This window comes from Microcaecilia unicolor, chromosome 10, assembly GCF_901765095.1.
Source record: "Microcaecilia unicolor chromosome 10, aMicUni1.1, whole genome shotgun sequence".
Lineage (NCBI taxonomy): Eukaryota > Metazoa > Chordata > Amphibia > Gymnophiona > Siphonopidae > Microcaecilia > Microcaecilia unicolor.
Genome location: NC_044040.1, coordinates 27285892 through 27303272, shown reverse-complemented (window position 1 = coordinate 27303272; position 17381 = coordinate 27285892). Strand labels below are relative to the sequence as shown.

Sequence of the window (17381 nt, the reverse complement as noted above, 5' to 3'; positions counted from 1 at the left end):
GACATTTTCCACAACATTCAAAACCATTTAACCAGCCAGGACTGGCACCTGGACGGTTAAATGGTGCACAGCTGGCTATCCGGCGATATTCAGACTCATTTTCCGCCAGAGTCGCTATGCTCACATTTCCGCCAGAGTCGCTATGCTTACTGACCTATAAGTGCATTCACTCTTCCGCTCCCCAGTACCTCTCCACTCTTGTCTCTCCCTACGCCCCCCCTCGGGTACTCCATTCTGTGGATAAATCTCTCTTGTCTGTCCCCTTCTCCTCTACTGCTAATTCCAGACTCTGTTCCTTTTATCTCGCTGCACCTCACGCCTGGAATAGACTTCCCGAGCCTGTACGTCTAGCCCCGTCTTTGGCCGTTTTCAAATCCAGACTAAAAGCCCACCTCTTTAACGCTGCTTTTGACGCCTAACCACTACTCACTTGCCCTGTACCCTTTTATCCCCACCTCTTTAACTCCCTTACCTCTTAGTTGTTCTGTCTGTTTGCCTGTCTTATTTAGATTGTGAGCTCTTTGAGCAGGGACTGTCCTCTTCATGTATGGTGTACAGCGCTGCGTATGCCTTGTAGCGCTATAGAAGTGATAAGTAGTAGTAGTAGTAATTCAGAAGGGGATAACTGGCTATCTCCCACTGAATATTGCTGGTTAGCGGCTATCCACCAATTTTTAAAGCCAGTTTAGCGGCCATATTTGGCCACAGGAAAACATGGGATATCTCTGGCCGGTTTAAAGATAACCAGCTTGTACTGAATATCAGCTTAGCCGGTTTATCTTTAAACTAGCCAAAAATAAACCGGATATTCAATGCCAGTCAGTGGAAATGGCCCAGCATTAAATATACAGGCTTAGTGCCGACTGTGGGAGTTAGCTGGTCTAACGGCTGTGGTCTGAATATATCGGCCCCATTGTAACTAATGATGAGGATAACAGTACTGACGCTTTGCGAATGAGATGAAGAGAAAGACAGTGTGGTAACATAGTAGATTAATAAAAATATGGCTTAAAAGTTCTAGCAAAAAAGCATTTCATGCTACATTAGTTTGGAGTTGAGAGTTCCTAAGGTATCAGAGCATCCAAATAGTAACATGATACAGATGTTGCCATAGTATGAGTAACTGCATCATTGCTTTAATGGTACATTAATAACAAAATTGCACAACAAATGTTATAGTAACAAGCAATATTCACACGTGTGCCAGACGTTTCTTAAAGCTGGTATCATTTATATGGATGCCAAATTAATTAATAGCAACGGGCTCTCTAAAGATGACAATTAACCTTTTTTTAGTTTTTCAAATGAAAGCATTGCTATTTGATGGAAAACAATGAAACAGAGAACATGCCGACAGATAAGGACTATAAGACCAAACCAGCTTACCCGTCCTCACATTACAATTGGCATTAATATCCCTTCCCCTTCCTCAGCAGCTGGGGCGTAGCCAGACTTCGGCGGGAGGGGGGGTCCAGAGCCCGCGGTGAGGGGGCACATTTTAGCCCCCCCACGGCGCCACCGACCCCCCCACCCCCACTGCCACCACCTTGACACCCCCCCTGCCGACAACCCGCTCGACCCCCCCCCCTCCCGCAGGACGTCAGACTCAGAAACAGAATGAAGGAAGAAGAGGACCTCGGCTGGCGGAGGTTGGGGTCCCCCGCCAGCAAAGGTAGGCGATGGCGGGAGGGGGGGGGGGTCGAGAGGGTCGTCGGCAGGGGGGTCCGGGGCCAAGTCTATGGGGGGCCCTGGCCCCACGTAGCTACGCCCCTGCTCAGGAGTAGCCTAATAGTTAGTGAAGTGGGCTGGAGAACCATATTAGGGACAGAGAAAGTACCTGCATATAATAAATGCAAACCGCTTTTGGATGTACCACAGAAAAGCAGTATATCAAATCCGTGACCCTTTACCCTTCACCTCGGAGAATCTCTTTTCTTGTCCCATGTCTACTTCAACTTTGATACTCTTCTCATCTCCTCCACCTCCATCATCCATCACTCTATCTGTGAAGAAATTTATTTCTTTTCTTTACTCTAGAGCTTCCTTCCACTGAAAAAGAGGTCGGCTTCTTGTGTTATTTATTCCTTGGAGATACCTGAACGCCTCTCTCTCGTCGCCACTCTCCTCCTTTTCTCAAGAGTATACACATTTAGACCTTTATGTCTGCCCCATGTGCTTTAATACAGGGGATCTCAATCCAGTCCTTGGACACACCAAGCCATGTGGTTTGCAAGGTACATACAATGAATATGCATGAAATACATTTGCACGGTTTGCATATTCATTGTGGGTATCCTTCAAATCTACCTGGCTGGGTGTTTCCCGAGGACTTGACTGAGTACCCCTGTTTTAATATGAAGAACTTTGGCCATTTTGGTAACTGACCTATGGACAAACTCTATCTGGTTTATCTGTTTTTGAAGATGCAGGTCTCGCCTGTGATTTAAACAATGGCATTATCGCATTTCATTTCCTCCTGATTACTCCTAGATTTCTCTCTTGTTTTGTGCATATTAGTATGTCAACCTTATATTTTATTGCTCCCTTTCATATTTCTCTGTTTATCACCCTCCTCTCACCTACCAACACCCATCCTGTTAGAATATCAATGAAATGCTTTGATGTCCCCATGCATACCCCCACCCTCCCACTCTGTCAGACTGTCAAAGTAATGCTTTGATGTTTCTCTTATATATACTATCTGCTACCACATTTGCTTATTTCCGATCTGAGGAAGAAGGGCAACCTTCGAAAGCCAATCAAGAAATGTATTAAGTTATGTCCAATAAAAAAGGTATCATCTTATTTTCTTTTCCATGTTTTCTTTTGTTTGATTTCTATTGATAACCTTAAGAGTGGACTAACACGGCTACCACACCTCTCTATTTAACATGTAGAACCCCAAAGAGTAGCAACATTCCATGTAGAACCCCAAAGAGTAGCAACATTCCAAGTAGAATCTCAAAGACTAGCAAGATTCCATGTAGAATCCCAAAGAGTAGCAAGATTCCATGTAGAAGAAGGGCAACCTTCGAAAGCTAATCAAGAAATGTATTAAGTTATGTCCAATAAAAAAGGTATCATCTTATTTTCTTTCCCTTGTTTTATTTTGTTTGATTTCTATAGATTCTACATGGAATGTTGCTATTCCACTAGCAACATCCCACGTAGAAGTCGGCCCTTGCAGATCACCAATGTGGCCGCGCAGGCTTCTGCTTCTGTGAGTCTGACGTCCTGCACGTACGTGCAGGACGTCAGACTCACAGAAACAGAAGCCTGCGCAGCCTTCTACATGGAATGTTGCTAGTGGAATAGCAACATTCCACATAGAATCTCCAATAGTAGCAACATTCCATGTAGAATCTCCAATAGTAGCAACATTCCATGTAGAATCTCCAATGGTATCTATTTTACTGTCATAGTAATGCTTGAATGTTATCACTTATATACACTGTCAGCTAGCACATTTGCTTATTTCCGATCTGACGAAGAAGGGCAACCTTCGAAAGCTAATCAAGAAATGTATTAAGTTATGGCCAATAAAAAAGGTATCATCTTATTTTCTTTCCCATGTTTTATTTTGTTTGATTTCTATTGATAATATTTTAACCCAAATGACGTTGCATTTTCAATGTTAAATTTTAGCTGCCAAACTGTAGACCATAACTCAAGTGTTATTAAAACACGTCTCATGTTCTTCACATCCTCCCAGAGTGTCTGACCTGTTGCACAGTTTGATACCTTCTGGAAAACTCCACACCCTTTCTGATAGTCCCATCACAATATTGTTTTTGAAGACGTTGAACAGAGTTTGACTGAAGATCGATCCATGTAGCACATAACTGGTAACTCCCAATTTCCTCAGAACAAACCCAGCCAGTCATATTTTACAATAGAAACGGGGAAAACATAAGTAGTTTTCTTTTTCAGTTTTACTAACCTTCTATAGCATCACAAAGTATATATTTTTTTACTAGAATTTTGTCCTAGTAAGCACTTTAGTTTGCTGGGAATGCACCACCTGCCTCCTTAAAATACAGATAAGGCTCATTATTACTTTTTTGGATATGTAAAGTCACTCTCACGGAATTAGCAACAGTTGGATTTGGGTAGAGAAAATGCAGAGGATATGTTACAAGAAAGGTGTCTGCTTGATCCAAGATTAAGAAGCCAAAAAACATTATCCAAAACTCCAGGCACTGCTCAGCTTTATTTGAATACTAGCCGTTAAGCCTGTTAAAACAGGCGAGTTTTTTTTTCTATGGGCTCCCCCCCATCCATCAACCGTGTTCTCTCCCCTGCCCTTCCCCCATGTCCTGCAGCCCTCTCTCCCCTGGCCTCCCCCCGTCCACCAACCCTCCTCTCTCCCCTGCCCTCCCCCCATGTCTAGCAACCCTCCTCTTTCCCTTGGCCTCCCCCCCTACCCCCACGCGAAACCACAGCACTCGATGTCCGCGTCCGGGGCCACGCCTCTCGGGGTGAAACGTCATCACCGCCGCCATGGCTCCTCCTCCCGAAACCGCAGCACTCGATGTCTGCGTCCGGGGCCACGCCTCTTGGGGTGAAACGTCACCGCCGCCATGGCTCCTCCCCTCGGGGCTCCGCCAATCAGAGGAGAGGAAGGCAGGGCGCTGGCCGGCTGTGGAAGTATGAATGGAAGAGTCGCGTGGGTTGGCGAACCTCTCGCATTTGTGTCGCGCGCAGCGTAATTGTTATCCCGTTGCACTTGACTTGATTGTGGTCTCGGCCGTGTTGTATAGGTGTTACTGTGACAGGGAGGCAGGAGCAGCGGCATCGGCAACGTCGGGGAGGGGGGCCTTCATTCGTTCCTCCTTCCCCCTCTGATTTCCACGCCCCCTCCGATTCCCACACCCCGTCCTCTCCACGTACCTTTGGGGCTGTTTAGTGTACTCTCCGCCCCTCGCCCCGCCTCTGACTCCTCCTCCTTTCTGGTTCTGGAGCTGTTGGAGGCGGGGCTTGGACTTTTGACGTCTCAACGTTCGGGCTGTACTGCGCATTTGCAGGTGAGTCGGTCACTTGCCATTTATATGTTTGATATTTTCAGACACTTATGCAGCCCAACTCCATAAATTATTATGATGGGGTGGGGTGGGGTGGGGTGGGGGGAGCCACTAGCAAGATATCTATACAAAATGCCTTGTTAGAGTCCAAATAAACATTTGCAGTAGCTTAGCAAGTTATCAAGCATGAATAACTGCTGGCATGGAAAATCAGCATCTGTGAGGACATTACAAAATGTATTTTCCTATCTCTGTAAATTGTATTTTGCCCATCACTCAATGGCAGCTTTTAAGCTTATTAAGATAGAGCAGTGGCTCCCAAACCTGGTCCTGGTGGCACCCCAGCCAGTCAGGTTTTCAATATATCCACAATGAATATTTTTTTTTCTTACATTTGTACCCCGCGCTTTCCCCACTCATGGCAGGCTCAATGCGGCTTACATATTATACACAGGTACTTATTTGTACCTGGGGCAATGGAGGGTTAAGTGACTTGCCCAGAGTCACAAGGAGCTGCAGTGGGAATCGAACTCAGTTCCCCAGGATCAAAGTCCACTGCACTAACCACTAGGCAACTTCTCCACTAGCAACATTCCATGTAGAATCTCAACTAGTAGAAACATTCCATGTAGAATCTCAAATAGGGAAAGGGAAATGGGACTTGATATACCATCTTTCTGGGGTTTTTGCAACTACATTCAAAGCGGTTTACATATATTCAGTACTTATTTTGTACCAGGGGCAATGGAGGGTTAAGTGACTTGCCCACAGTCACAAGGAGCTGCAGTGGGAATTGAACTCAGTTCCCTAGGATCAAAGTCCACTGCACTAACCACTAGGCAACTTCTCCACTAGCAACATTCCATGTAGAAGCCTGCCCTTGCAGATCAGCAATGCGGCCGCGCAGGCTTCTGTTTCTGTGAGTCTGACGTCCTGCACATACGTGCAGGACGTCAGACTCACAGAAACAGAAGCCTGCGCAGCCACGTTGCTGATCTGCAATGTTGCTAGTGGAATAGCAACATTCCATGTAGAATCTCAAATAGTAGCAACAGAATCTCAATAGTAGCAACATTCCATGTAGAATCTCAAATAGAGAAAGGAAAATGGGACTTGATATACCGCCGTTCTGAGGTTTTTTGCAACTACATTCAAAGTGGTTTACATATATTCAGTACTTATTTTGTACCAGGGGCAATGGAGGGTTTAGTGACTTGCCCAGAGTCACAAGGAGCTGCAGTGGGAATCGAACCCAGTTCCCCAGGATCAAAGTCCACCACTCTAACCACTAGGCCACTCCTCCACTATTGAAGAGATAGACTAGCCTATAGTGTCGGCAGTGCATGCAAATCTCTCCTGAATATTCAGTGTGGGTATCCTGAAAATCTGGTTGGCTGGGGTGTCTCTAGAACCAGGTTTGGGAACCACTGGGCAAGAGCGCTAGCTCCTAGTCAGGGAAAGCAGAACGTTAACATTGATGGCCTGATAGCTTACTATAACACTGAACACAGCAACTCAGCAAGTCCCCATACCTGGCCTGTAGAGCTCCGAATATGCCATCTCCAACCATCATGCCCTAACACAGAGGACTCGGCTTTCATATATTGATCAGTTTACTGGTTTATTCTGCTTGATATACAGCCAATCGTGAGAAAAACAGCAAGGCGGTATACAAATCTAAACATCAATTTAAAATTATAATAGGAAAGAGAAAAGAAAGAGGGTATAACAACAAAGAAGCATACTGATCATGCAGGCAGATAACTGTATGCTCCTACATCTGTCTGCAGACCAGAATTATGTCATAAGCTTGGTGAAATAGATGCATTTTTAAAGATACTTTAAATGCACTGGAGGGTTCTGTACCAGGGCCACAGTTAAGGGCTTCCAGAGCAATGGTGCACTGTTTTCACCCTCTTCATTCATCTGGCTAACACGCTCTTCATTCAACTGAAACAGCCCTTGCTAAGGTCTCCAATGACCTGTTCCAGGCCAGATCCAAAGGTCTCTATTCTATCCTCATCCTTCTCAATCTACCTGCTGCTTTTGACACTGTTGATCACTACCTAATCATTGCTATGTTGTCCCCACTTGAATTTTGGGGCTCTGTTCTTTCCTGGTTTTCTTTCTTTTTTTTTTTTTTTGTTACATTTGTACCCCGCACTTTCCCACTCATGGCAGGCTCAATGCGGCTTACATGGGGCAATGGAGGGTTAAGTGACTTGCCCAGAGTCACAAGGAGCTGCCTGTGCCTGAAGTGGGAATCAAACTCAGTTCCTCAGTTCCCCAGGACCAAAGTCCACCACCCTAACCACTAGGCCACTCCTCTCTCCCGTCGCACTTTTAGTGTATACTCTGGTGGAAACTCCACCACTTCTATCCCACTATCAGCTGTTGTACCTCAGGGCTCTGTCTTAGGACCTCTTCTTCCTTAGGTGCTCTGATGTCATCCTATGGTTTTCAGTATCACCTTTACTCTGATGACTCCCAGAACTACCTCGCCACACCAGAAATGTCAGCAGGAATCCAGGCCCAAGTACCAGCCTGCCTGTCTGACATTGCTGCCTGGATGTCTCACCGCCATCTGAAACTAAACATGACCAAGACTGAGCTTCTTATCTTTTCCCATAAACCCACCTCTCCTCTTCCCCCATTTTCTGCTGCCTGGATGTCTCATCGCCATCTGAAACGAAACATGATCAAGACTGAGCTTCTTATCTTTCCCCATAAACCCACCTCTCCTCTTCCCCCATTCTCTGCTGCCTGGATGTCTCACCACCATCTGAAACTAAACATGACCAAGGCTCAGCTTCTTATCTTTCCTCATAAACCCACCTCTCCTCTTCCCCATTCTCTGTCTCTGTGGATAACACTCCCATCCTCCCTGTCTCATCAGCTTGTAATCTTGGGGTCATCTTTGACTCCACTTTCTCTCTGCACATATCCAACAGACCGCTAAAACCTGTCATTTTCGTCTCTACAATATCACCAAAATGTATCCTTTCATTTCTGAGCAAACTATCAAAACACACTCTTATCACCTCTTACTTAGACTACTGCAACTTGCTTCTCACAGGTCTCCCACTAAGCCATCCCTTATTCTCACATGGAGGAAGGCTACAAGAAAGATAAAGACACTTTTTAAATACTGTTTCATTGCCACCTCTGCCCAAAATAAACTGTCTCTACTATTGTTATTGTCCTAGCTATGTGCCTGAAAAGACTTAAGAAAGTTGGTTCAGAACACTGATGCAGATGTGATCTGACACTGACTGTGTGAAGACTGCCACACTTGTGGACAAACTGCCTATGAACGTCTGGCGTTTGATGGTCCCAGCCCTGGTTCCAAACCAAACCACCATACAGCCTCCAGGCATACGCCAGGATCCCCTTTATATTACACTCCTATACTGCCTTCACTGGGCATAATCCAACCGAAAGTTGTTTGAAAGACCCAAAAATAGTATAAGAAATAATACATCATAAATATATCTATATAAATAAAATCCCCCTCAGACGTTCTGAAGCTCACCTCTCTCCAACTGTGGCTCCTGACCTAGGCTATTCGGACTCCCGCACTCAGCCACGCCCATCTGCGCCCTAGGCCACGCCCCATCTGGACATAAAAAGCACTCTCAATGTTCCATTGACCACTGACGTCAATGAAGCCAGTTCGTTTGTTCGAAGCTCTGTAGCAGCAGATGTGGGCCCCGCCCTCGCATCAAACGTAATGACGTTGAGGGCGGAGCACATTCAAGGAGCCAATCAGTAGCCGAAAGCAGGAGAGAGGCCAGGTTCACACTCTCGCACAGGACGAAGAGGGAGGGCGGCAACACGGCGAGCAAATGGCTGCGGCGAGTGTCCAATGTGGAGGAGGCGGGTGAGGGCTCGGGGTCGAGGACCACTGGCGACTCGGAAGCGGGCGGGCGGGTGGGCGGGCGGGCGGGGGGGGGGGGAGGAAACACCACTGGCTACGACTCCAGCGCAGCCGTCATCCTATTCACTGAAAACAAAAGAAGCAAACCTATGACATGCTTCAGGATGTTTAATACAAAGGAGTGGAAGTGACCCAAGCAAGTGTACGGTAAGCAAGGAAGCCCATTGGTTAATCTCTGTTTCAACTACCCCACGCAGCCGTCATTGCTATACACTCACAAACAAGCAAACCCAGGAGCTGCTGCTTCACATTGTCGTTTTTAAATTGAGGACAAAAGGAGAGGGGAGGACACAGACAGACCCTGCAACTGGGAGGGGGGACCCTGCAACTGGGAGAAAGGGACGGGGGGAACCCCCCTGGAACTGGGAGGGAGGGGGGAATCCCCCCTGCAACTGCAACTGGGAGACAGACCGGGGGGGGGGGGGGGGGGGGGGGGACCCTGGCACATGCTCTCATTCTCACACACACACTCACACCCAGTCTCACTCTCCCTCTGTCACACACACACACGCGCACATTCACTCTCTCTCACACACTCACTCTCTCAAACATACACACTCCGAGGAAAACTTTGCTAGCGCCTGTTTCATTTCTGTACGAAACGGGCCTTTTTTACTAGTTTCATTATAAAATACAAATGCATACAAAATGAGTTTTGACTTACTTTTTATTTACAAAGCAGCGCATTTACTGTTTTGTTTTTCACTGTTCCTCAAAACAGCTCACGCTCTGCTAGTGCAACAGTGCTATTCCCACCACAACTAATGTTTGAACTCACTGAAGGATCAGTCAATAAAAAATACTGGAATACAATAGTACCTTTTGGAAAAGTCTAAACAGAAAGAAACGACCACACGGATTGGGAAAGGCATTCGCTCTATACTGGCTGATTGGGTTAGAAACTGGTTCAGTGGGAAGGGACAAAAGGTAGTGGTAAGAAATTCAGTCCAAGGAACGGGGAGGGGGGGTGGGTACAAGTCTTGTGCTGTAAGGATCATTCCTCACCTGGTTCTGTTCAGGGTTTTTGTACGCAATATTATGGAAGGACTATCAAGAAAGGTTTATTATTAAAACTGGAGGTGGGGGGGTGTCACGTGATGCACTGGTGCTGAGTGGACGTCTGCTGAGAAGTTAATCTTTGCATTTTAAACTGCTTAAACAGATCTCCCCCAAACTCCAGTTCATTATTACCAGTAGTGGCATTGTGGAAGCGTCTCCATCAAGGTTCCTTGACTCCTGTGGAGGGGTGGATGCCTACTAAAACTCTGCAAACTACGCACATGAAGTTATCTTAACCAGTTAAGTGCTGCATATCAGCATAAGTACATAAGTAATGCCATACTGGGAAAAGACCAAGGGTCCATCGAGCCCAGCATCTTGTCCACGACAGCGGCCAATCCAGGCCAAGGGCACCTGGCAAGCTTCCCAAATGTACAAACATTCTATACATGTTATTCCTGGGATTTTGGATTTTTCCAAGTCCGTTTAGTAGCGGTTTATGGACTTGTCCTTTAGGAAACCGTCCAACCCCTTTTAAACTCTGCTAAGCTAACCGCCTTCACCACATTTTCCGGCAATGAATTCCAGAGTTTAATTACACGTTGGGTGAAGAAAAATTTTCCCCGATTTGTTTTAAATTTACTACACTGTAGTTTAATCGCATGCCCCCTAGTCCTAGCACTTAACTGACTAATTGCCAACTCTGCCCCCTGAATGCCCCCAAAACAGCTGGGTTTAACTTGAGTTCTAATTGGGCATTTTCAGAAGTACTGTACCCGGTTAGTCCCAGAGAGGTGATTTAAATGGCCAGCAGTTCTATATCTAGAAACCTGTGCTGACTTTGTTCAGCTGCAGTCAATGTAGAAAGGACATCAGGGAACACTTGATCAAGTCATCTAACTTTAATAACTGTTTCAAAGGAAAAATGATTGACCCAGTGCCAAAGTTGAGATAATATTTAACCATCTCTCTGACCTCATGTGCAACTTTCTTTAAATCAATCATCTTACTTTCTAACTCTTCTTACTCTCATACCTATCTGTATGTTCCATCTCTGCTTTATTCTTCACTATCAATTATAATGTTCCATCACGTACTGTGTTGACATTGTAAGTAGTATATACTATACCATACTTTGTATTGTTATTTGAATATTTTTACTGCTGCAAATGCCTATTGCTCATGTTTGATACAGTGGCTTTCCAAGGGGGGGGGGGGCGGTGGGGGCGGTCCGCCCCGGGTGCACGCCTCTGGGGGGGGTGCCGTGGCGCGCACCTGCTCCGAGTTCGCTAAACTTCGTCGTTCGTTCGCTGCAGCTCCCTCTGTCCCGGAACAGGTTACTTCCTGTTCTGGGGCAGAGGGAGCTGCAGCGAAGCGAAGTTTAGCGAACTCGGAGTGGGCGTGCGCCGCAGCACCCCCTCCCCCAGCGGCATGCACCCAGGGATGTCATTTTACCGGAGGGGGGGGGGGGAAGGTGTAATTTAGCGGCAGGGGGGGCACACTGCACCTGGGGAGGGACGCATCAGCGCTCCACCCCCGGTGCCATCCAGGCCAGGAACGCCACTGGTTTGATATATTCTTACTGTACACCGCCTTGAGTGAATTCCTTCAAAAAGGTGGTAAATAAATCCTACTAAATAATAAATAATAATAATAAAAGTAGCACAATTTGTGGTAAAATAACCCATCTTAATGGTAGCCCATGTAGATAACTTCCCCTCCTAAAAGGAAAGATTATTCTTGATCTTATGTTTGTACTGTATATGTTTTACACTCTTTACCTGCAGCTTTGTCTAGTTGGGGCACAAGTACATAAGTAATGCCACACTGGGAAAAGACCAAGAGTCCATCGAGCCCAGCATCCTGTCCTCTACAGCGGCCAATCCAGGCCAAGGGCACCTGGCGAGCTTCCCAAATGTACACACATTCTATACATGTTATTCCTGGAATTGTGGATTTTTCCCAAGTCCATTTAGTAGCGGTTTATGGACTTGTCCTTTAGGAAACCGTCCAACCGCTTTTTAAACTCTGCTAAGCTAACCGCCTTCACCACGTTCTCCGGCAACGAATTCCAGAGTTTAATTACGCGTTGGGTGAAGAAAAGCTTAATTGGGACAATGCATTCGAGTTTCAAAGTGTCTCAATGAACTGGAATCCACTGTATATGTGCAAACACCAAATTCTGCCCAATTTATCCCCTGGGAATGCCTACACTACACATATCTAAAAGGATACACAGGATCTCTCCCTATGGAGATAATCTATTAACAGTGAGCAGAAACTGATAAATTAATCATCCCCATATTTTATACTGCATAGCTGGCTTGCTAACTGTAAACTCAAGTTTATCTTTATTCAGGCACTTGACTTGGCGTGTAAACCTTTCTAAAATCATGCTGATTATCTCTTTACTCTGATGTCCTATGAAACATATATATTTATACTTTTTGAGGCGAGAGTGTACGAACATCAGTCAAAAGCCAGGAAATAAAGGAATGAACATTCTGTTGCCAGACACATTAGAGATAAGTAGGATGGGAATACAGAATTGTTTAACCTTGTGGGAACGGACTGGCTGGCTGGCTGGTTTGCTTCCCTCTGACAGAAGAGCAAAAAAAAAGTCCGCCACAAAAAAGAAAGGACATATGAATCTAACAGATAAAAACATTGAGAAAATGGGACGTAATAAAGAATATGAGTTTTGTCATTTAGGGCTAGTTTCAATTATATGGCACTGTAAAAATAGGCGCTGAAAAAAAAATACACCTAGGCGTATTTTATAAACTGTACCTAAGTTTAGGTATGGTTTATAGAATACACCTAGGCATATTTTATAAACTGTGCCTAACTTTAGGTATGGTTTATAGAATACACCTATGCGTATTTTATAAACTGTGCCTAACTTTAGGTATGGTTTATAGAATACAACTAGGCGTATTTTATAAACTGTGTCTAACTTTAGGTATGGTTTATAGAATACACCTAGCCCATCCACATTACTAAATCTAGTCACGGGAATTTACGCCAGGTAAAACTTGGTGTAAATGAGGGCGACTAAGTTAGGTGCAGAGCAGGTGTATTTTATAACAGCGTGCATAATTTTTAGTAATGCCCACGAGCATGGAATGGATCCCCTTTTAGAAAGCGAAAAATGGAATCTTTATAAAATGGCCCCAGTGAAAGAAGGCACAGATATTGTTTCAAGCAGTTGCAATGGAAGGGCATAGATTCAACCATTTAAGTCCAATGTGGACTAAGCTGTTTTGGAAATAAGCCCTTCAATTATGTGCATATGTGTGCTGGTATGAATAGATATGTTTGCATATATAATAAAATATATGCAAGGCAGAGGCCGTAGCCAGAAGGATGCTAGGCTGCATAGAGAGGGGTATAACCAGCAGAAGAAAAGAGGCATTGATGCCCCCTTTTACAAGTCGTTGGCGAGGCCCCACTTGCAGTATTGTGTTCAGTTTTGGAGGCCGAATCTTGCTAAGGATGTTAAACGACCTGAAGCGGTTCAGAGAAAAGTGATGAAAATGGTAGTGGGTTTACATAGCAAGACGTATATAGAGAGACTTGCTGACCTAAACATGTATACCCTGGAGGAAAAGGAGAAACAGGGATAATATGATACAGACGTTCAAATATTTGAAAGGTATTAATCCGCAAACAAACCTTTTCCAGAAACGGGAAGGTGGTAGACCAAAAAACATACCCAATCGAATCACAGATAAAAATACTAGGAATCAAACTGGACAATCACCTCACTCTAGAAAATCAAGTCTCAGCGGTCGCATCAAAACGTTTCAAAATTCTATGGAAATTGAGAAGGATCAGAGAATACTTCCCCAAACAATCATTTTGGCTACCATGATACTGTCCAAAATAGACCACTACAATTCAGCATACGTAGGATGCAAAGAAAACCTACTAAAATCACTTCAGACCGTACAAAACACGGCAGCCAGGCTGATATACAAAAAGTAAAAATATAAACGAGTAACTCCACTGCTCAAATCGCCACAGCTCTCAATCAAAGCTAGAGTGTTCTTTAAAACCAGTACCATCATTTTCAAAACTTCATCTGGAATGTCCCCACAATATATATATTAGAACTGACAGAACTATCACCAAGAAATGCAAGCCCAGAATCCAGAAGTAACTTACCACTCCACCTACCCAACTGTTCAAATCCATAGACACGGCCAGATTCAGCTATCTGGGATCCAAAAGGTGGAAATCAATCTCAAAAGCCATAAGAAGCATCAACAACTACCTACAATTCAGAAAAAACTTAAAAACATATCTCTTCAAAAAATTCTACGACTGACCACACCGGACACAAATGTTCCAGACTGACTGTAACTGAAAAATGTAACCGCATAACAATTATGTAACGTATCATCTGTTTAACTGTAAGCCACATTGAACCGAAACATGTTTTGGGGTAACTGTGGGATGTAAGAATGGAATGGAATTTTATGTATGTTGTTTATTGATATTGTGAATGTTTTATTGTAACCCGCTTTGATCTTAAAGTGAAATAAACATTTCTGAAAATAAAAAATAAATAAATAAGGTGTGCGTTAGCGTCTAATACAGTTAGGTAAAAGGGCCCCTATGTTTGCTGTTCGTGATGCTACTTCGTTTATACGTTAGTGCTTCTTAACGCTTCTGCCATGAAGGAGAAAAGACATACAAGTTGTTCTATTATCCACAAACCCTACTTTGCCTCTCTTTTGTGGCTCATATTGCATATATATAAGCACATAAGCACCGCCACGCTGGGAAAAGACCAAAGGTCCATCAAGCCCAGCACTCCGTCTCCGACAGCGGCCAATCCAGGCCCCAAGAACCTGGTAAAATCCAAAAATTTAATAACGATCAATGGACTTTTCCTTCAGAAATCTGTCCAGACCCCCTTTAAACTCAGCAAGGCCAGCTGCCGTCACTACCTTCTCCGGCAATGAGTTCCAGAGTCCAACTACACGCTGAGAAAAGAAAACCTTTCTCCTATTTGTTTTAAACCTACCACATTCTAGTTTCATCTTGTGTCCCCTGGCTCTATTATTGTTAGAAAGTGTAAACAAACGCTTCACATCTGTCCGCTCTACCCCGCTCATTATTTTGTAGACCTCTATCATATCACCCCTCAGCCGCCTTTTCTCCAGGCTAAAGAGTCCTAGCCGTCTTAACCTCTCCTCATAGGGTAGTCGTCCCATCCCTTTTATCATTTTTGTCGCCCTTCTCTGCACCTTCTCCAATTCCTTTATATCTTTTTTGAGATGAGGCAACCAGAACTGAGCACAATACTCCAGGTGAGGTCGCACCATGGAGCGATACAACGGCATTATAACATCCTCATGTTTGTTTTCCATCCCTTTTCTAATAATACTCAACATTCTGTTCACCTTCTTACATGGATAATTCACCAGCCACCAGTGAACATATAATTGCTTTTGAATATCAGACTGATCATGTTAAAGAGACCACGCAAGGCTGCTTGTGATGGAGACAACCCATCACTGTGTGAAAACCACAATACAGGCACAATGTACTAAGCGTTTTTCCTCATATACCCAATTCCTCATAGCCATTTTCCTCAGAAAGAGAATGGGAGAAAAGCCGCAGTAAAAGCAGGTCCAACATTAGGGAAATCACGAGTACATCCCGCACAAAATTATGCATATGAGAGTACCAGGGCATGTTCAGCACTGTGACCTTGGAAAAAGTTGCTAGAATATTCTAGTCACGGGGGGGGAAAAAACCCAGTAGCAAAACAGATGTATAGCTGAAATTGTGCAGAGTACTTACTAGTGAAATTGGCTATCCCATTTAATCTTTATTAAAATTTAATATTTTATAGTTTCCTGCAAGCACAAAAAAAAAAAACCAGAAGGATACAGGTAGTACAGACTTTGCACCATCTGTTTCTTATATTCTAGTCAGCTGCAATCTTGAGATTTGTAACTGCAAGTTGAGTGAAGCATTCATGTGGGAACTTCCAACAAACAAATCCCTGCTCAAGCAACTATGACATAGTTCAAAACCAAAGATGACGCTGGTTACCAGGAGCAGTTTGGACGGCATACAACGCAGGATCTTATAATGCACCTTGTAGAAATGAATAATCTAAAGTTAACTATGGAAGAGGTAATCAAGTGTATTGACTACTGCCCATCCCCTGTAGTATTACATGTACAAGATTGTCTGCAGGGAAACAGCAATTTATGCATTACTCACTGATAATTTTTGTCCCACTGTAAAGAATTTTTTTTTACAGGGAATTAATAATTTTAGTTCTTATTCTATTCAAGTCTGTACATTTTTTTATTCTTATTCAATTTTCATGCCTAAAAAAATGATATTTATTCTAGTTCTCCAAAACTAATTACCTAAAATGTTCGTTCTTATTCTTATTAACGAAAATATCCCTGAATAACACTGCTATTCAGAACTGTAAGTGTAGTAGAAGACCTTATTTATTTAACACTACTGCTGTGATCTTAGCAAAACTCACAGTTTTTTTTTTGTGGAAGGCTTAACCAAAGTTATTGCAAACCACAATATAAACTCTCCAACACTTGTTTCAGAATATTGGGCTAGATTCTATACATCAAGCCTAAAAAACAATTGGGGCCAAAATAACCACCACCTAGCTGGGCGTAGCTACTATGGGGCCATGGGGGCCTGGGCCCCCCTAATGCGACCCTCTCGACCCCCCCCTTCCCACCGTCAACCCTCCCCCGCCGCGTACCTTTGCTGGCAGGGGACCCCAACCCCCGCCAGCCAAAGTTCTGTCCTCGGCCGTGCGGTGTTGCTTGCTGAATGATCTGATCAAGTTTCTGTGTGTGCGTCTGACGTCCTGTGCGTGCAGGATGTCAGACGCATGCACAGAAACTTGATCAGATCATTCAGCAAGCAACGCCGCGCGACTGAGGAACTTCGGCTGGCGGGGGTCGGGGTCCCCCGCCAGCAAAGGTACGCGACAGCGGTGGAGGAGGGTTGGCGGTGGGCAGGGGGGGTTGAGAGGGTTGCGGCAGGAGGGGGTGAAAGTTGGCAGCGCTGCCGCCGGGGGGAGGCTAAAATGTGCCCCCTCACCTCGGGCTCTGGACCCCCCTCCCGTCGAAGTCTGGCTATGCCCCTGCCACCTAGGTGTATTCTATAAACCAGGCCTAAATTTAGGTGTGGCTTATAGAATACACCTAAATTTAGGCATATTTTACAGAACACACCCAAGACCCATTTTCTCCAACTATATGTAGTCATGACCATTTACACCAATGAAAACTTGGTGGAAAAGCTGCCACCTAAATTAGGCGCGGAACGGGTATATTCTGTAACACTGCACGTAAATTCAAGGAACGCTCATGACCCACCCATGGCCACGCCAACTTTTCAGATCCACACTTCAGAATTTATGC

General features: G+C 44.6%; 1 protein-coding gene across 1 annotated transcript in view; it reads right to left on the bottom strand.

The window, feature by feature from the left end:
• The window catches only part of MAGI2 (membrane associated guanylate kinase, WW and PDZ domain containing 2), a 1230330-nt gene that overhangs the window by 508509 nt on the left and 704440 nt on the right, over positions 1 to 17381 (bottom strand). The gene's annotated exons all lie outside the window — the stretch shown is intronic.